This window comes from Scyliorhinus torazame, chromosome 3, assembly GCF_047496885.1.
Source record: "Scyliorhinus torazame isolate Kashiwa2021f chromosome 3, sScyTor2.1, whole genome shotgun sequence".
In the NCBI taxonomy this organism is placed as follows: Eukaryota; Metazoa; Chordata; class Chondrichthyes; order Carcharhiniformes; family Scyliorhinidae; genus Scyliorhinus; species Scyliorhinus torazame.
The window spans coordinates 135,812,558-135,833,618 of NC_092709.1; the positions used below are offsets into that span (position 1 = coordinate 135,812,558).

Sequence of the window (21,061 nt, forward strand, 5' to 3'; positions counted from 1 at the left end):
AACAATCCCACAAAGTCGACGTGGACCTTAAACCATGGTCGACCAGGCTATTCCCATGGATGGAGTGGAGCTGCGGCAGGTAACCTCTGCTGAAATTGGCACTGACCTCAGTGCTTTACCACTCTTTCAATTACAGCATCGATGCCAGGCCACCACAAGTAGCTTCTCGCTAGCATCTTCATTTTAGACATGCCCGAATGGACACTATGTAACTCTTCCTCTAATAATTCTCTCCCTAGCCCGGCGACGACCACTCTTGATTCCAGAGGACAATACCATCCTCACAGCTAGGCTCCTCTTTTCTCATCTGGTAAGGCTTCATTTCCTCTAATGCTCTCTCATTCTGCCATCCACACAATATCATCTGTTTTACCTTCGACAACATTGGGTCTCTGTTTGTCCCATACTTAATCTATATGATACCTAACATCGTTGACAAATTTGGCAAAGTGTCTAGAAAATTCATGGCCATTCTTATCTATTCTGGTAGTGTTGGGGAGTGCAACCATCTCTGGAAAATGGTTCAGGGCATCCGCATTGGCTATTTGCACTCTTGGATGATGCTCAATGGTGTAATCATAAGAACTAAGAGCAGGATTAGGCAATTCAGCCTCTTGAACCTGCTCCGCCATTCAATACGATCGTGGCTGATCTAATCTCGACCGCAACTCCATTTTCCTGCCCGTTGCTCACAACCTTTCAACCCTTTAATAATTAAAAAGGCTGACAAGAACAATGCCCAACACTGTATCCAGGCTGAAACTATTGGTGTAATCATCTTATTAAACAACCCCAAGAGTAGCTTGTGGTCTGCACTAAAGTGAAATGTCCCCAGTATAGATATTGGTGGAACTTTTTAATGCCACAGATGACAGCTAGGCCCTCTCTTGATTTGTGAAGTTTTTCTGTTCATCTGTAAGGGTTCTTGATGCATGTCCTACAGGTCACTCTGACCTCTCGTCCATTCTGTGGAATAAAACTGCCCCAAGCCATATGGGGATGCATCAGATGTTAGTATTAACTTCTTGGTGGGGTCGAAGTGCACCAGGAAACACGGCAATTGTAACAACTGCTTGACCGGGTTAAATGTCTCTTTTTGTGGAGCCTTCCAGACCCGTCTCTGGCGTTTCTTTAATGATACATGTAGTGGAGCTAACATCGTTGACACCCAGAAAGCTGTACAGAAAACTTTCCATGGTTCTTTGTAATAAAGCACACGCTGATAAAACTCCAAAGGACAAGCATAGAACATAGAACATACAGTGCAGAAGGAGGCCATTCAATCCATCGAGTCTGCACCGACCCATTTAAGCCCTCACTTCCACCCTATCCCCGTAACCCAATAATCCCTCCTAACCTTTTTGGTCACTCAGGGCAATTTATCATGGCCAATCCACCTAACCTGCACGTCTTTGGACTGTGGGAGGAAACTGGAGCACCCGGAGAAAACCCACGCAGACACGGGGAGAACGTGCAGACTCCGCACAGACAGTGACCCAGCAGGGAGTCAAACCTGGGATCCTGGCACTATCCACTTGTGCTACCATGCCCGCATAACTTTCTACTCCGCCTCAGGACCATCTTCCATACGATATACTGATGCTGTACTGTTCAAGCTACTAGTGCTAGGCACGCTCTGTTTCTACGGTGCATGTGTACTGGTACAATCAATTATGGGTCTTTTTGTCACATATTCCCTCGAGGCATCGCCCAGCTCCAGCTGCTGGGAGGTATGGTTCATGTTGAACTTAGTCAACGTTTTACTTCCAACAGTTTCACGTATAGATCTTCGATTTTGGGTACGGGATACTGTTTCGCTGCCGAGTTCACCGTCAGCTTGTAATCCCCCCAGATGTAAATGGTTTTATCCGGTTTCACTGCAGACACAATGGGTGCTGCTCATTCTGCAACCCGCAGTGGGTGACTGATGCCTCAGTCTTTCGGCCTTTTCAGCTCGGTTTCGACCTTCTCCAATAATGCACAGGGGACAGGTCTAGCCCTGAAAAATCTTGGGGTGACTTCCAGGTTCACATGAATTCTCGCTTTGAATTCTTTTTTTTCCCCAGTCCTTCCTGGAAAAAATCTTGGTACTTGCTGATGATTTTCAGAGGACCCCCTTCTTTGATGCTGAAAAAACTAGCCAAATTAATTTGTTCTCCTGGAGCCAGTCACGCCCCATTAAGCTCGGTCTAAAGGCAGCTGAGTGGACTGCTGTTGAGAGCTCACTGGGGTCATCGTTGCGCCAATCATCTTTATGGCCTCCCTCGCAAATGTTGTCAGCCTGGTCCCAGTGTTCTTCAACCTCAGGGGTAGACACCTTCTTGAAGGTACCGGAGGTCTACTGCCCCACCATGGTGGCTGAAGCCCAAGTGCCTACTTTCATCCATAATGCTCTTCCATTTACTACTAACCCCATGGTGATTGGGGCCACTTTTCCCGCTTTTATGTTATTGACAGGCATAACTTTCTACTCCTCCTCAGGACCATGTTCCATACGATATACTGATGCTGTACTGTTTAGGCTACTAGTGCTAGGCACGCTCTGCTTATACTGTGCTTATGTCTCAAATGTCCTTTTTCCCGCACCTGAATGCTACAACACCCTGGGCGAGTGTGGTCAATTCCAGCCTCACAGACCCTGGAGTCCCAAAACAAGTGAATTAACCAACAATTTGTGTATTATCCAAGATCTTTAACCCTTGACTGTTCCAATGAGTTACAAGCACCAGATTTATAAAAACATTTAAAAACTGTTTATTTATAACAAGGAAAAATATGAATATATAATAGTAAAGTTGGTTTACAGGTGCAACAGGTGATTAAGAAGGCCAATTAAATTTTGTCCTTCATTGCTAGAGGGATGGAGTTTAAGACTAGGGAGGTTATGCTGCAATTGTATAAGGTGTTAGTGAGGCCACACCTGGAGTATTGTGTTCAGTTTTGGTCTCCTTACCTGAGAATGGACGTACTGGCGCTGGAGGGTGTGCAGAGGAGATTCACTAGGATAATCCCAGAGTTGAAGGGGTTGGATTACGAGGAGAGGTTGAGTAGACTGGGACTGTACTCGTTGGAATTTAGAAGTATGAGTGGGGATCTGATAGAAACGTGTCAAATTATGAAGAGAATAGATAGGATAGATGCAGGCAGGTTGTTTCCACTGGCGGGTGAAAGCAGAACTCGGGGGCATAGCCTCAAAATAAGGGGAAGTAGATTTAGGACTGAGTTTAGGAGGAACTTCTTCACCCAAAGGGTTGAAAAATCTATAGAATTCCTTGCCCAGTGAAGCAGTTGAGGCTCCTTCATTAAATGTTTTTAAGATAAAAATAGATCGTTTTTTGAAGAATAAAGGGATTAAGGGTTATGGTGTTCGGGCCGGAAAGTGGAGCTGAGTCCACAAAAGATCAGCCATGATCTCACTGAATGGCGGAGCAGGCTCGAGGGGCCAGATGGCCTACTCCTGCTCCTAATTCTTATGTTCTTACGTAAGAATGGAACAGTGGTCTGCTAATCTAATTGTTCCCCAAACCCCATCCCACCCTCCATCCAGACAACACAGGACAAACATATGGTGGGGGTAAGGAAAGCATTGAAAATAACAGGGATTAAAAGGTGTGAGATAGTTCTTTGCTGCCGAAGTAATGGACTTTGTAGTCAGCGATCTTCTAATGGTGGTCTTCAACTAGAATCGGCAGGGTAGAGAATTTTCTCTGAGGAATCACTTCCAGTTGACTGACCTCAGTCTCACACTGATAGCCCTCCTCAAAGCTGTGCAATTCCAGCGTGCGGCCACCAGATGGACTAGCAGCCTCACTGAGTTGAAACTACAGTTCTCAGCATGAGGATTTTAGGTGGGCTTTTAAACAGCCTCTCTCTTTGTTCTGAGCCCTCAGGAGGACTCCAATAGTGAAGGGAGAATTTGGAGCACTGGTTTCACAGTTCTTCATCAGGATAGAAATGTCTACATGCTCACAGTTCCTCTCATGGGTCACTTTCACCGGTTATCTGGAAACATTTAAAATCACCAGGCCTTTCAAACAGAGTTTTACACTTTCACCGACCTGGCTGGAGACATTTATGGCAGAAGTTGCTTCCCCAGGCTGGCTGGAAGCATTCAAATCACTATGCCAAAAGCTGATGGACAGAGAGAGAGAGAGAGAGAGTCTGGCTATGTGCTACTTTTCAAGTCTGCACAGAACTGAGGTACAAAATGAAGCTGACCTGGGTTCTCAGAATCTTCCAGCAACTCTCTGACTAGCTCGATCAATCCCAAACGAGAACAGAAGATGTCCCAGAATCTCAGAAGCACCGACTGCCTGCTTGCCATGTCCATCAAAATGACATCATGGGCTATGCCACAGAACATCAATGGAGAGGCCTGGGCCAGTGCTTGAGACCAGGGGTGTTTTCAGTTCGACCAAAGTCTGCAGTTTAAAACAAAATCTGCAATATTGCAGGACAGAAATTTTAAAAAAGAAACATGGAACAGACAAGGATTTAACAAGTTCCTTACATGAATCATTCAGCTTCACTAAATGTGCATACATCCCCATATCTGTAAGACTTTGTCCATCTACGTCCATCCTAGACTGGGGATTTAATCTTCCATACCTTCTGGCTCTTCCAGTTCCTCTATTAATTTAGTTGCTTGGAACAATGCATTCACTCCTGGTGTCACTGCAGCTTGTAGTTTTCCACCCAAACCTGTGGATTGCGCTGCTCAGAGTGCTTTGTAACACTCGGGCGCCCTTCTCCACGCTCTCTATGGCTAAATCAATCTCCAGCCCCTTTTTAAAATCTACTTCCCTTTCTGCCAACAACTTATTTTGTATGGCTTCATCATTAATGCTACATACTAAACGATCTCTTAGCATCTCATTTAATTTGGTTCAAAAATCACAAGGCTCTGCAACCTTCTTGAGCCTTGCCACAAAGTCTGCAATGGTCTCCCCTGGGCCTTTCCTGGTCGAATTCAACTTGCAAAACTATACAATTAAAACAGGCTTGGGATGATAGTGTCCTTTGAGTAACTCTACAATCTGCAAATGTTTTGGTATCGGGGCATACGGGGATGTTAAGCTTTGAATTGGACTGTGTGTCGTGCCCTACACACAGTTAACAAAATTACTCTCTGCTTTTCCTCCCCCCCCCCCTATTTCATTCACACGGAAATATAATTTTAAGTGTTCTACATACAGAATCCAATCTTCTGTAGCAGAATTGACCAGCAGAATTTTCCAAAAAGGAGCATGTCGACTGTTTTCTTCCTTGCAGACTGGACCCCTCGGGACTTGTTCTCCAACTCTTGCAATTGTACTTTTTCCACAAATTCTTGCAATCTGAGTCACTGGTCGCCAATGTAATAACTTCAAGAATTGACTCCATCAGTTAACTTAAGAAACAATAATTTATTCCAAATATAAACAACTATTAACAACGTGCTTTAAAATGGTCTTTCCATACTCAGTTCTAGGGCTCAACTACTGGGACAAGTCCCAACATGTCCCAGTGAAATCCGAACTCCGTCCCTGATTGGACGAGCAGGTCACGTGGCCTCTCCCTCTGGGAACGTCCCTTAAAGAGGCGAGCTACTACAGAGACAAAGGGCAGTCTTTCAGCAGGCTCATTAGCAAGATGTATAATACAGTAGCTAGGGATTGTCTAATGTAAGTAAAGCAAGGCCCCCCTGTGGCACATAAGTTGTACTGACTGAGCTAAGTGAGTCCAATCCTAACCATTGCTCTCTATGTTCTCTTGCTGAAATATTTCCTCTGTTTATCCTCAAGAAGATTGCAGAAAACCACACCCAAAATATGTGAACATCCAGTTCAAAAAACAAGCCAATATTATTTTTACAGCGCTGGGTAATGGCAGTAAAGTTGCCATAGTCCCGGTTGATCATAAACTATTTTCCTCTTTGAGGGGGAGAGCTGACTGGTGGTGATTTAAGGTGAGGACACCACACCTCAGATAAAGGGCAAGGGTGAGAAGGCGGGGCCTTCCTGAATAACCTCAGCCGGCTTGGGAACTGAACCTAGCTCTGCATCACAGATCAGCTGTCAGCCAACTGAGCTAAACTAAGGTACCACCCCTCCTCCCCCCTCTCCCGTGATTCCCATCCCACAATCCCCATCCCACCCTCACTCAATTTTGGCATGAGCCCCTTTATTGATCCTGGGCCTCTGATAGGTGCATTGCCGGCACCAATCCTTTAGCAATGACAGCAATGGAAAACTACCAGCCACTATTTGGCCGGCAGTTATCAGGAGGAGGGACTTCCATGTCTTGGGTCTTTAATCTTGGGCAAGGCCTGACGCCACTCATGTAATTGCCTGATGGGCATTTAATACCACCAGGCCTTATCCAATGGAGTCAAAGTGGGGACTCCAGGTAATTCTCCAGCCAACAGGCAAGGCTCCTGTCACAAACATTGAATTCTCAACAATATGTTGTTTTTTCACATAAAATGTATTTGTTACCTGTGGTTCATTGGGTTGCACTCTAACCTTTGAGTTGAAAGGTTGTGGGTTTGGATCCCACTCTCGAGACTTGAATGCAAAAGTCTAGGCTGGCGCTCCTGTACAGTACAGAGAGAGCGCTGTGCTGTCCTTGAGATGAGATGTTAAACTGAAGCCTGTCTGTTAATATGTGTCCTGCAATCAATGTCCTTAAAAATAGATTTTTAAAAATAAATTTAGAGTACCCAATTACTTTTTTTACCAATTAAGGGGAATTTAGCGCGGCCAATCCACCTACTGTGCACATCTTTGGGTGGAGGGGGTGATACCCACGCCGACACGGGGGGAATGTGCAAACTCCACACAGTGACCCGGAGCTGGGATCGAACCCGGGTCCTTAGCGCCGTGAGGTGGCAGTGCTAACCACTGTACCACGGTGTTGCCCGTCATTAAAAATAGATAGTCTGGTTAAGATCATGTTGTTATTTGTGGGAGCTTGCTGTGCACAAATTGCCACGTTCTCTACATTGCAACAGTGGCTGCTGCACTTCAAAAGTGCTTCATTGATTGTAAAGCACTTTCCAATATCCTGAGGTTGAGAAAGCGGCCAAATAAATGCAATTTGTTCTTTCTTGTTGGGAAACAATCACTGAACATCCTACAGATTGATAAGATACATATGCTTCCTTCATTGCCATCAGTCCTCCATTTACAGCTTGTGTTACCCTATCAGAGGGATCAATTAACAGAACAAAAATCCCACTGAACGCATTAATTTGTGTGAATTTCCAACAAACACTGCAGTATAATTTTATAAGACCGAACTTATTAATTGAAAGATGAATTTTGGTGTGAACTTTGCAACATTGGATTCACAGCAAGGGATTCCTTACAATACATTAAGGTAATGTTTGACCTGCGTCTGTAGTTTATGCTGTGCAACATTTTTGAACTTGATACATGTCTGGAAATGCTAATGCTGTGAAGGAGGAGTAGATACAATTAAAGCAGGGGACCTGAAACTGGGATGATTGACATGATAGAAGACGGACATATACCAAGGACTTAGGGCTGCTTGATCCTGCATTTACTATTGTGAATATGTCATCTGACCTAATCTAGGTGAGGAACAGTGTGTAAAGAGGCAGCAACATCAGTGGATGCAATCCAGATGAGTACCAGCGAGTGTAACCACACCGCTGCATCATTCAGACTGCCATCTCAGTGAATGTCAATATGACTGTAGTGATCTCTATATGTGCATGTACACAAGGGGTTAAATGTGTAATCAGTAGCACCACATGATCACTAGAGGGCCGGACCAACAGGGGTATAAAAGGCAACCATATTGGGTCTCGGGCTCTCGGGGGTGCACTGTGACCAGGGCAATAGCAGACTAGTTCAGATGGCTAGTGGAGTTACGTATAGTTACTGTAGTTAGATTTTGTTAACCTTATCACTAGTATCAAAGTTAAAGTAAAGAACTCATGCAATTATTGTTATAGTTACTCAATAAACCTTTTGTTGCTACTGGATGAGTTTGAGACTTCTTCATCGAGATTCAGAAGACCTCTTCATTAGCCAAGGATTGAGTAGCACATGTTACCTACCACACAGGTAACAAAACATGGTACCAGGCGTGTTGGTTTTAACAGAACTAGTTAGATTAGGTTAGACAAAAAGGGAAGAAACTTCAGACTGGATGTTCGACTGTGGAAGACTTCGCAGCAAATGGATCTTCGACGACTAACTATGGGACTCGTCGGACCTCCAGGGCAGCTGGAATCAACCGGTAATTTAAGTTATAACTGAAAAAGATTTGAACAGATATTCCAAATATTTATCGCAGCTAATGAATAAAGCACGGTCTCTGATGCAACGAAAATAGCACTACTAATCTCAATAGGAGGGCATGAAGCTAGAGAAATCTATAATTGCTTTAATTACTTAGAAGATGAAGACAAACCCAAAATAGAAGTAATACTCAAAAAAATTGATGAACACTGTAAGAGTCAGTCTGGAAAGATGCTGGAAAGATTTAACACTTGTCATAAATGCCAGAGAAACGGAGGGCCCATCACTGATTTTATCCCAAATCTCAAGTTAATACCACAAGGCTGTGATTATGCTGATTTCAGAGACACTATGATAATAGATCAATTAATTTCTGGACTATCTGGCAAAAATTTGAAGGAAGAACTTTCACACGATAAGTATCTAACTCTAGAAACAGCTGCAAAAATTCCTTGCTCATGAACAAAAACAAAATCAATACTGTAAATCTTGACAAAGACAGAATCATTATCTAGAAAACCAAATCCATAAAAATAGGCGTGAATACTCACCACGAGGCAGAGGCAGAATCTCACTCAATGCAACAGCACTTTTTGATTGGCAGCCATCTTGAGCGAGAATGTTCCGGCCAGTAGGCACATGCGCATTACCCGAAAAGACGCAAACTGGCGAAACAGTGTTCTACACATGCGCAAGAAGCCGCGCATGCGCAGTTGCGAAAAGAGCGCACAGTAAAGGAAACTCAGATTGCGCATTCGCAATCGATTCCTACGCATGACGTCACGAGCGTCATGCTGTCAGAGGATCCGGACCACGCCCACTTAAAGGGAAATGCACAAAAATGAACAAAAAGACATTTAAACCTGCAAAACCAAATTTTCTGACATCAAAAGATAGAACAATGCCCGAACTTACTCCAGCAGTTAAAAATAACCTCCGCAGCACCTTGGCACAAGCAGTTTACACCACCCAACGAGGACAGCACAGTGATTTGTTCATTGAAGAATACTTCTCAGAAGATGATTTCTTCATTGGACATAGAAAGAACAATGACAAATCCGAAACAAACAGAGATGATTTGTTCATTGAAGACTACTGCTCAGACATGGATGAGTTATTTGGAATTGATGATCATTGCATCAGCAACACGGTTGAAACGCTCAACACGACTCTTCTCATGGTAGATGAATCCAGTATCATAATGCCATGGCAGATCGTCGATACATTGGATGACTGCAATACCCAAGAAGAAGACGATGCCACACAGAGAGCACAGATCGACTACACGAGAACACTGCACGACTCCACAGAGAGAGCGATGAGAGACTCCACAGAGAGAGTGATGAAAGACTCCACAGAGAGAGCGATGAAAAACTCCACAGAGAGAGCGACACAAGCCTCCACAAAGAGAGCAACGCAAGCCTCCACAGACAACTCGGTGACAGACTCAAAAATGGAAGCAAGCAAACACTCCATAGCAAACGCCATGCATGAACAAGACTATGAAGGTCTATCCACCTTATCTGCACAACCCACAGCAGACTATGAAAGTCTACCGAGCTCACATGAACAACAAAAAGACTATGACAGTCTCCAGCTCATTTAACCAACAAGAAGATATTGAATGTCTACTCACTGTATGTGAGACAAGTGACGAAGAAATCACAATTCCCGTACAGGATGTGCAGGATCACAGCGAGGCTGACAGGTCTCAGCTCGTCTGCACAGAAGCACTCAACAATCAGAGGAGGGCTACTCATGAGTCCAGAGAAACCACGTCAATTGAAATCTTGAAGGGTTTGACTCCAGAAGAGGAGCACCATGAGTCCAGAGAGACCACGTCAATAGAAATCTTGAAGATTTTGACTCTAGAAGAGGAGCACCAAGACCCACAAGAGAATGAAATCGTGAAGATTTTGACTCCAGAAGAGGAGCACCAAGAAACCAAAGATGATTCAAGTGAACCAGAAAAGACTCTAGAAGAGGAGCACCAAGGAAGCAAAGAAGAGGAATCAAATCCACCACAAATTGCTGAAGTCACCAACATCAATGCAACATCAGATCATTCTCACAATTCTCAAGAAGAAACGCTCAATGTAACAGATACCACAAAGGACACTGACACCAATAACTGTGACAATGACTCAAATCATCCACACGGAACACTCATTGACCGCAACAAGAACAACAAACTCCGCAAGACACACAGCAGAAACCATAACAACAACAGCAATAACAAAAACAACATGCAGCGCAACAAGAACAACAAGAAGCATAACAGAAACAATGAGCACGACAAGAAAAACGACAAGAACAGCAACGAAAACAACAAAAACAGAAACAACAAGCACATCAAGAAAAACAATGAGAACAACAGCGATAACAACAAAAACAGAACCAACAAGCACGACAAAAACAACAACAGGAACAACAACAACAAGAATGACAACGAAAACAACAAACACAGAAACGACAGAAACAATAACAATAAAACAATGACTTGTACAACATGGTACAACTCTGCACATGAAGGACAATGCCTCAGCACACTGCAAAACAATGACAAGGTTACAAACATGCCAAGGCATGACAAAGAATCTCACACATTCACATCTGCTCCAGAACAAGCAAGCACGCCAGCTTTCAAGGCAGATGACACACTAGATCAATACCGCAAGCACAGGAAAAAGTCCAGGTCATGCAACAAAGATGACATACAGAATCAATACCGCACGCACAGAAAAAAGTCCAGGTCAGACAATGATATAACACAGAATCGCTATCACAAGTATAGAAAAAAGAAAGAAAGTCTAAATCAGACAACAAAGTGATTCGACCATTCAAACACCTCATGATCACTTAAACGCAAGAACACTGGTGACGTTCACAGAGGAATAACGACATCAACATCATCACTTCAACAACAGAAGACGAAAGCAACTCAACCAAACAAATTGATAAAGTTTGGACTCACAAATTTTTCTATTAAGATTGGACTCATAAATATTAATTGGCTTTGTATAATCATCAAGATCATCACAACTTGTACATAACAACATTTTTCTACCTATTTCACGCAAGCGAAAAAACCTTAGAGACTAAATGTATTCACATTTGACGGACTAACTCATTGATTTTATGTAATGCATTTGCAAAGTGCATCCATTATCATAGTTATCATAGAATTTACAGTGCAGAAGGAGGCCATTTGGCCCATCGAGTCTGCACCGGCTCTTGGAAAGCGCACCCTACCCAAGGTTAACACCGCCGCCCTATCCCCATAACCCAGTAACCCGACCCAATACTAAGGGCAATTTTGGACACTAAGGGCAATTTATCATGGCCAATCCACCTAACCTGCACATCTTTGGACTGTGGAAGGAAACCGGAGCACCCGGAGGAAACACACGGGGAGGATGTGCAGACTCTTTACAACATAGAGAAAATACGTAACACGAAAAAAAGGGGGATGCAGTGATCTCTATATGTACACGTACACAAGGGGTAAATGTGTAATCAGTAGCACCACATGATCACTAGAGGGCCGGACCAACAGGGGAATAAAAGGCAACCATATTGGGTCTCGGGCTCTCGGGGGTGCACTGTGACCAGGGCAATAGCAGATTAGTTCAGATGGCTAGTGGAGTTACGTATAGTTACTGTAGTTAGATCTTGTTAACCTTATCACTAGTATCAAAGCTAAAGTAAAGAACTCATGCAATTATTGTTATAATTACTCAATAAACCTTTTGTTAGTACTGGATGAGTTTGAGTCTTCTTCATCGAGATTCAGAAGACCTCTTCATTAGCCAAGGAGTGAGTAGCACATGTTATCTACCACACAGGTAACAAAACAATGACCATGCTGTAAACCTTTGAACCATTGAGTGTTTCCAGACATTTTCACAAGGTGGGGTGCAGCGCGCTACAGGCCCATTCGGGTAACAAATTTCTTCCCCATCATACATCAACCTCAAAAGTGATATGCAACACTAACATCATTCAGACAAAATTTTACTTGAAATGTACAGAAACTCATTGATAAACTTCACTTTCAAAGCACCTTGAATCATAGAATCATAGAATTTACAGTGCACAAGGAGGGCATTCAGCCCATCGAGTCTACACCGGCCCCTGAAAGAGCACCCTACCTAGGCCGATACCTCCACCCTATCCCTGTAACCCAGCAACCCCACCTAACTTTTGGACACTGCAGGTTAATTTAGCATGATCAATCCACGTAACCTGCACATCTTTGGGCTGTGGGAGGAAACCGGAGCGCCCGGAGGAAACCCACGCAGTCACGGGGAGAACGTGCAAACGCCACACAGACAGTGACCGAAGCCGGGAATCGAACATGGGACCCTGGCGCTGTGAAGTGACAATGCTAACCACTGTGTTACTGTGCCACCCCTTAAAATGCTCGGTCTTTTATTCAAAAGCTTCTGCTCTCACAACATTCAAATTCACAGCTAAAATGTTATTCAAGTTACCATTTTTTGGCAGTGCATTTTCATGATACAATTATTTTGACGTAATGAAGAATTCCTCAGTGATTGAGGAGAAATATAGAGGGGTGGATTCTCCATTGACTGCAGCTGGTAACGGGTTTCCCGATCCAGCGGAGAATCGAGCGTCAATCCCGTCCCCTTGCTGGTGGTGGCAGTGAGCTACAGCCCCACTATGGCTGCACCATGCAAAACCACAATTTGTATCGATTTTAATATGATTAATGGGCTGGAAACCCGAATCTCCAGCCCCTGTGATGTCCTAGCCCTTTTAGCTGAGAGTCAGGCTGGTGTGAATTGTTGACGAGCAGGAGCCAGGGACCATGGCTGTTGAGGGGGAGCAAGGAGGTAAGAAAACTTTTCAGAATTTTCGGGCTTGCTGGGGGTGTATGCCTGGATCTCATGGGTAGTGGGGAACAACTTGGTGGCAAGTGCGTAACCTCGGGGATGTCATAATATACATCAGTACATTATGATGCAATCACATACACACACTGATGGACATAAGAACATAAGTACTAGAAGCAGGAGTAGGCCATCTGGCCCCTCGAGCCTGCTCCGCCATTCAATGAGATCATGGCTGATCTTTGTGGACTCAGCTCTACTCTCCGGCCCGTACACCATATCCCCGAATCCCTTTATTCTTTAGAAAGGCATCTATCTTTTTCTTAAAAACGTTTAAAGAAGGAGCCTCAACTGCTTCACTGGGCAAGGAATTCCAGAGATTCACAACCCTTTGGGTGAAGAAGTTCCTCCTACACTCCGTCCTAAATCTACCTCCGCTTACTTTGAGGCTATGCCCCCTAGTTCTGCTTTCCCCGACCAGTGGAAACAACCTGCCCGCATCTATCCTATCTATTCCATTCATAATTTTATATGTTTCAATAAGATCCCCCCGCATCCTTCTAAACTCCAATGAGTACAGTCCCAGTCTACTCAACTTCTCGTCATAATCTAATCCCCTCAACTCTGGGATCAACCTAGTGAATCTCCTCTGCACTCCCTCCAGTGCCAATATGTCCTTTCTCAGGTAAGGAGACCAAAACTGAACACAATACTCCAGATGTGGCCTCACCAACACCTTATATAATTGCAGCATAACCTCCCTAGTCTTGAACTCCATCCCTCTAGCAATGAAAGACAAAACTCAATTAGCCTTCTTAATCACCTGTTGCACCTGCACACCAACTTTTTGAGACTCGTGCACCAGCACACCCAGGTCCCTCTGCATAGCAGCATGTTTTAACATCTTACCGTTTAAATGATAATCCATTCTGCTGTTATTCCTCCCAAAATGGATAGCCTCACACTTAGCAACATTGAATTCCATCTGCCAGACCCTAGCCCATTCACCTAACCTATCCAAATCCTTCTGCAGACTTCCGGTATCCTCTGCACTTTTTGCTTTACCACTCATCTTAGTGTCGTCTGCAAACTTTGCCACATTGCACTTCGTCCCCAACTCCAAATCATCGATGTAAATTGTGAACAACTGCGGGCCCAACACTGATCCTTGAGGGACCCCACTAGTTACAGGTTGCCAACCAGAGAAACACCCATTTATCCCCGCTCTCTGCTTTCTGTTAGTTAACCAATCCTCTACCCATGCTACGACTTTACCCTCAATGCCATGCATCTTTAGTTTATGCAGCAACCTTTTGTGTGGCACCTTGTCAAAAGCTTTCTGGAAATCCAGATATACCACATCCATTGGCTCCCCGTTATCTACTGCACTGGTAACGTCCTCAAAAAATTCTACCAAATTAGTCAGACACGACCTACCCTTTGTGAACCCATGCTGCGTCTGCCCAATGGGACAATTTCCCTCCCGGTGCCCCGCTATTTCCTCCTTAATGATAGATTCCAGCATTTTCCCTACAACCGAAGTTAGGCTTACCGGCCTATAATTACCTGCTTTCTGCCGACCTCCTTTTTTAAACAGTGGTGTCACGTTTGCTACTTTCCAATCCTCTGGGACCACCCCAGAGTCTAGTGAATTTTGATAAATTATCACTAGTGCATTTACAATTTCCCTAGCCATCTCTTTTAACACTCTGGGATGCATCCCATCAGGGCCAGGAGACTTGTCTACCTTTAGCCCCATTAGCTTGCCCAATACTGCCTCCTTAGTGATTACAATCATCTCAAGGTCCTCACCTATCATATCTTTATTTCCATCAGTCACTGGCATGTTATTTGTGTCCTCCACTGTGAAGACTGACCCAAAAAACCTGTTCAGCTCCTCAGCCATTTCCCCGTCTCCTATTATTGAATCTCCCTTCTCATCTTCCAAAGGACCAATATTTACCTTAGCCACTCTTTTTTGTCTTATATATTTGTAGAAGCTTTTACTATCTGCTTTTATGTTCTGAACAAGTTTACTTTCATAGTCTACCTTACTCTTCTTTATAGCTTTTTTAGTAGCTTTCTGTTGTCCCCTAAAGACTTCCCAGTCCTCTAGTCTCCCACTAATTGTTGCCACTTTGTATGTTTTTTACTTCAATTTGATACTCTCCCTCACCTCCTTAGATATCCACGGTTGATTTTTCCCCTTTCTACCGTCTTTCTTTTTTGTTGGTATGAACCTTTCCTGAACACTGTGAAAGATCGCTCGGAAGGTTCTCCACTGTTCCTCAATTGCTTCACCATGAAGTCTTTGCTCCCAGTCTACCTTAGCTAGTTCTTCTCTCATCCCATTGTAATCGCCTTTGTTTAAGCACAAAACACTAGTGTTTGATTTTACCTTGTCATCCTCCAACTGTATTTTAAATTCCACCATATTGTGGTCGCTCCTTCCAAGAGGATCCCGAACTATGAGATAATTAATCAATCCTGCCTCATTTCACAGGACCAGATCTAGGACCGCTTGTTCCCTTATAGGTTCCATTACATACTGTTCCAGGAAATTTCCCGGACACATTCTATAAACTCCTCCTCAAGGCTGCCTTTACCAACCTGGTTAAACCAATCGACATGCAGATTAAAATCTCCTATAATAACCGCATGCAGTAGGACCAACCAGCATACATAACACCGCAGCCAATCACCAGTGAGAGCACAAGCACTATAAAGACAGGGGACAGGGAAGTTCCCGCTCATTCTAGCAGCAGCCAGCTCAGAGCACAGAGCTCACAGCCTGCACACAGACATTCACCATGTGCTGAGTGCCTCACCATAGCTAGTGATAGGAAAGGGTCCACAGTTAAGCTGGTATTGCTTATACCCACATTTACAGTATGTTAGTACAGTTGAACAGTTAATAAAATAGTGTTACACCACTTCCAGTATTGTTGGCTTGTTTGTGAACCAGAACACCCAACACGACAGGGGTGTCCCCCTCGGGAGGCACGGTGCCCTGGCTGACACCCCCATTGTTGCTATATCATCACTTAAACCAACCCCTGGCTGCAACTTCCAGACTCCTGGCTATTCAGACTACTGACTGCTCACAGTATCCTGCAAATGCTCTGAGGGTCTCTGGTCATGTGGATCCCCACCTAGCCCCCCATCTGGAAACTCTCATACCCCAGCAGTATCATCAAGGGGATGGGCGTTGCCATGTTCAATCACCGACCCACCAGGTCTTGCCGATCCTCAGTGCACTCCTCAGAAGCAGGGGAAGCAGGGGATTAGCAGAGCTCACCCTACACAAAGGACACTTGCATCCGTGCCACTGGACCCCTCCCTGGCACACAGCCCCTCTCAGAGCGAAAGCACACATCCCTCGCTAACCCCCATCTGTTGGACCTGTTGAGGGTGATGGAGCAGTACAACTCAGGGTTACCATGGAACCTGATGGCATGGACAGTCAAGGAAATCCTCAGCTTGCTGACATTCTCCATCCTGCTTCCCAGCATTTTACCCATCTCCGACTCCCGGAATCTTGGCGCCGGTCTGCGTTGGGTATTGCCGAGTGCTGAGTACCTAAAGCTCCTGAAATAAATCTGAAATATTTCACTCAACTGGTTGTGGACTCTCCCTTCTTGCAATACAAAAGGACAAAAGGATCCATTGCAAATGTTTCTACCACCTGTGGAGTTTCGATGCCTCTGTTGTCCCTGGTGAAACATGGAGATAAATTGTCTGCAAACCCCAAGGTTTTGGTCCATTCTTAATGAATGAGGTGTTAGACACAAATGACTTTGAGACACCTTCAATCAGGTCCATATTTAAGCATATATCGGTCGCAGAATCTATTGTTTAACAGTTCAAATACCAAAGTAGTCACCTAATATTCTGTGGTCATGTTAAAAGCTATTGTGTCCATTTTTAAAACACAGCTTTAATATTATAATATCTTCCTGCCACTTCTGGGCATGAGACTTTCTTCAAAGTGTAAGTGGCTGGTCAGGGGCCATCTTCAAGTGATGTAGAATTTTTTATTCTTTCACCGGATACAGGCATCACTGACGAGGCCAGAATTTATTGCCCATCCCTAATTGTTCTTGAGAAGGTGGCAGTGAACTGCCTTCTGGAACCGCTGAAATCCATGTGGTTAGGGTACACCAACGGTGCAGTTCGGTAGGGCGAACCAGGATTTTGATTCAGTGACAGTGGAGAAATGACGATATATTTTGAAGACAAAATGGTGTGTTGCTTTGGGGAACTTGCAAGAGATGGTGTTCCCATGCACCTGCTGCCCATGACCTTTTAGATGGTCGAGGTTGTGGGCATGGAAAGCACTGTATTGTAAGGAGCCTTGGCAAGTTGCTGCAGTGCATCTTGTAGATGGTACACACTGCTGCCAATGTGTGTCGGTATTGGAGAGAGTGAATACTGGGTGGTGGATGGGGTGTTAGTCAAATGGGCTGCTTTTTTCTGGATGGTGTCGAGCTTCTTGAGTGTTGTAGCAGCTGCCATCGTCCAGGCAAGTGGAGATGATTCCATCACACCCCTGACTTGTGCCTTGCAGATGGAGGACAGACTTTGGGGAGTCAGGAGGTGAGTTACTCACCACATAATCCCCAGTCGTGTCCCTGCTCCTGTAGCCACAGTATTTATATTGCTGGTCCAGTTCAGTTTCAAGTTAATGGTAACTGCAATGATGATGATACTGTTGAAAAATTATATGGCACATTTGGGGCATATGGACACTGTTAGGTAGCCCGTAACTTCCAGCTAACGGCGAGAAGCCACTTCCCGCCAATTTTGAAAGAGAACTGTGGGCTCATACCTGCGCTCCGATCTTGTGATGAACCTTCCTTTCTCTTCGGCAGCCTGGGGCCTCCAGCGCAGCGCAGGAGCAGAGCAATCCCGCCCCCTTATGACGTGGCTAGTTTGGGAATGCCCATTGAGGGCAGGCACTTAAACAAATAGAAAATGACAGGCAACTATTTTAACAAGTGTTTTAAAGGTATGCAGACGTTTTTATAAAATAGTTTTTTTGCTCTTTCTTTTAAATAGGCATTATTTTTGTTGTTGATTCTTTTAATGTAATTTTTTATTTTATTTTTTATGATTAAAGGTGATTATTTATAAGTGAACATAGGTTTGGTTATTTGTTTTAAATATCTAAAACTTTTAAAATCTGCAATATATTATTAGATAATTTAACATTTGGCATGCTTAAAAATGTTTGTATGTTTTAATTTAGATTATGATCATATAATGGTCGTATGGTCTAATACAGAGAATCAAGCCGTAATTCATAGAAATTCCAATTACCTTTACTGCTCGTTGAGAGGTGGAAGGGACTGGTTTAGCACAGTGGGCTAAACAGCTGGCTTGTAATGCAGAACAAGACCAGCAGCGCGGGTTCAATTCCCGTACCGGCCTCCCCGAACAGACACCGGAATGTGGCAACTAGGGGCTTTTCACAGTAACCTCATTGAAGCCTACTTGTGACAATAAGCGATTATTATTATTTTACTGGCAACAGGAGAGATCACTGGCATGAGAACCTCTGGCGCCCTATCAGCAGTTTACCAGTTTACCTTTTATAGCAGCTGCATGGCCCACAAAAGGGTCAGTGTGGACAGTAGATGGTCCTTAATTGGACACTTAAGTGGCTCCATGTGAATTCACCTCTGTACCCATCACAGCAGTCTACATCCCACCCCAGGCAGAAGTGAAGAAAGCACTTGACGAACTGCACTCCACCATCAACAACCAAGAAACAAATCACCCTGAAGCCCTGACAATCGTGGCTAACAACTTTAACCAGGCCAAACTCAGGAGGGTTCTACCCAAACTCCATCAACATATCTCCTGCCCCACCAGAGGTGCAAACACCCTGGACTACTGTTACACAAGCATCAAAGGTGCCTACTGCTCCATTCCCCGACTACACTTTGGCAAATCCGACACAAGTGAGTATTCCTACTTCCGGCTTACAAACTGCAACTCAAGCGTGTTGAGACAGTCAAGAATACCGTGCAGTGCTGGTCTGAGGCATCAGAGGACATCCTCCGCAACTGCTTGGAGTCTGTGGACTGGTCCATATTCAAGGCTGCAGCAGCTAACCTGGACGAGTACACAACCACAGTCACAGACTTCATCAGTAAGTGTGTGGAGGACTGTGTACCAAAGAAGACAATACAGGTGTTCCCCAATTGGAAACCCTGGCTCAACCAAAGGGTTCACTCCCTGCTGAAGTCCAGGACTTCGGCGTTCAAGTCTGACCATGATCTATATAAGTAATCCAGGTACGACGTATGTACCGTCATCGGGGATGCCAAAAGACAATATCGGATCAAACTAGAGTCCCAGGCCAACAACACAAACCCATAACATCTATGACAGGGCTTACACGAGATCACGGGCTACAAAGCAAGGCCAGGCGGAATCTCTGTGGCTCTATCAGCCCTCCCCAATGAACTGAATAAGTTCTATACCCGCTTTGAACAGACAGCCAAGACATCAGTGCCACCCACCCCAATAACCCTGGACCCATCCATACCCACTGTCACAGCCTCAGAGGTAGGAGCTGCCTTCTTGAAAGTGAACCCGCGGAAAGTGACAGGACCTGACCGAGTCCTTGGGTGAGCACTCAGAGCCTGCGCAGACCAGCTGGCGAGTGTATTCGCAGGCTTCTTCAACACCTCACTTTTCCGCTCCGAGGTTCCCTCATCCTTCAAGAAGACCACCATAATACCAGTACCAAAGAACAAGGTAGCATGCCTCCAGGACCGGTGGCCCTGATATCTGTTATCATGAAATGCTTCGAGCGGCTAGTCATGAGACGGATCAACGCCAGCCTACCAGATGGTCTTGATCCATTGCAGTTCGCCTATCTCCCCAACCGGTCCACAGCAGATGCTATCTCCCTGGCCCTACAAACAATACATGAACTCCTCAACATCAAGGACACCTACATCAGACTGCTGTTCATAGACTACAGCTCTGCCTTCAGCAGAACAATATCTGAACTTCAACCAGCAGTTGAAAATAACTTTCGCAGCACCCTGGAACAACCATTTTGCAGCACCCAAAGTGAAGAGCACAATAACAAATCCGAAACAATCAAAGATGATTTGTATATTGAAGAATACTACACAGACATGGCTGAGTTATTTGGATATGATGATCATAGAATCAGCAACATGGTTGAAAAGCTCAATACGACTCTACTCATGGTAGATGAATCCAATACCCTGATGGAATGGCAGATCGTTGATACATTGGATGAAAGCAACCTATCAAACAGCCAAGAACAAAACAACGCCACACAGAGAGTACTGACCGACTCCGTTGAGAGAGCGCTGATCGTCTCCACAGAGAGAACAGTGCACGACTCCACACAGAGGGCTATGAAAGACTCCACAGAGAGAGCGATGGAAGCCTCCAAGAGATCGTTGACAGACTCCAGAATGGAAGCAATTAAAGACTCCAGAGCGACAACCATGCATGAAGAGGACTATGAAGGTCCATCCACCTTATTTGAGCAACAAGAAGAAGACAATGAGTGTCTACCCACCACCGTATGTGAGACATGTAACAAAGAAATCACAATCAGCATACACGATATGCAAGATCACAGCGATACTGACAGATCTCAGCTTGTCTGTACAGAGACACTCAACAATCAAAGTAAAACTACTCATGAGTCCAGTGAGATCACATCAATTAAAACCTCATTTACTCTAAACAACCCACAAGAAAATGAAATCTTGAAGATTTTGACTCCAGAAGAGAAGCACCAAGAAACCAAAGATGTTTCAAATGAACCTGAAATGGCTCCAGAAGAGGAGCACCAAGAGATCACAGATGAAGCAGATCAACCAGAAATGACACCAGAAGAGGAGCACCAAGGAAGCAAAGAGGAATCAAATCAATCACAAATGACTGATGTCACCCAGATCAATG

General features: G+C 44.5%; 1 protein-coding gene across 1 annotated transcript in view; it reads right to left on the bottom strand.

Annotated features, from left to right (window-relative positions):
* The window catches only part of prkg2 (protein kinase cGMP-dependent 2), a 187,100-nt gene extending 181,655 nt beyond the window's left edge, over positions 1-5,445 (bottom strand). Inside the window, exons 1-2 of the mRNA XM_072496242.1 lie at positions 5,194-5,445; positions 4,219-4,440 (exon numbers count right to left, since the gene is read on the bottom strand). The gene's annotated coding sequence lies outside the window, so the exon portion shown is untranslated. The remainder of the gene's footprint in view (positions 1-4,218; positions 4,441-5,193) is intronic.
* Positions 5,446-21,061: the final 15,616 nt, after the last annotated feature.